Source organism: Ascaphus truei, chromosome 12, assembly GCF_040206685.1.
Source record: "Ascaphus truei isolate aAscTru1 chromosome 12, aAscTru1.hap1, whole genome shotgun sequence".
Classification (NCBI taxonomy): Eukaryota; Metazoa; Chordata; class Amphibia; order Anura; family Ascaphidae; genus Ascaphus; species Ascaphus truei.
This window is the reverse complement of record NC_134494.1, coordinates 52,001,086-52,001,636: the sequence shown is the minus strand read 5'-3', so window position 1 is coordinate 52,001,636 and position 551 is coordinate 52,001,086.

Below are 551 nucleotides of genomic sequence, written 5' to 3'. Positions count from 1 at the left end.
GAGAGGGATTGGGGGAAAGGGAGAGAGGGATGGGGGAAAGGGATAGAGGGATGCGGGGGAAAGGGAGCGAGGGATGGGGCGAAAGGGAGAAAGGGAGAGAGGGGGAAGGGAGAGAGGGATTGGGGGAAAGGGAGAGAGGGATGGGAGAAAATTGAGGGAGGGATGGGGGAAAGGCGGGAGGGATGGAGGGAAAGGAGGGAGGGATGGAGGGAAAGGAGGGAGGGATGGGGGGAAAGGAGGGAGGGATGGGGGGGAAAGGAGGGAGGGATGGGGGGGAAAGGAGGGAGGGATGGGGGGGGGGGGAGAGATACCAGCAACATTTATGTACTGTACATATTTTAAATACGGAAAACTCAAGAAAAAAAAGTGTGTTTGCGTAGGTTAAAGTGACTATATATTTATTTTTTTCCTGGTGCAGCCCGAGTCTTGCAGTCGGACTTAAGAATTGTCCCCCAAGCTATTGTGAGTTTGACGGGCTGGCTTACAATGTAAAGCAATTTCAATGTAGGTGTGTAAAAAAAAAAACCCTGTGTATTTCCTGGTGTTATCAG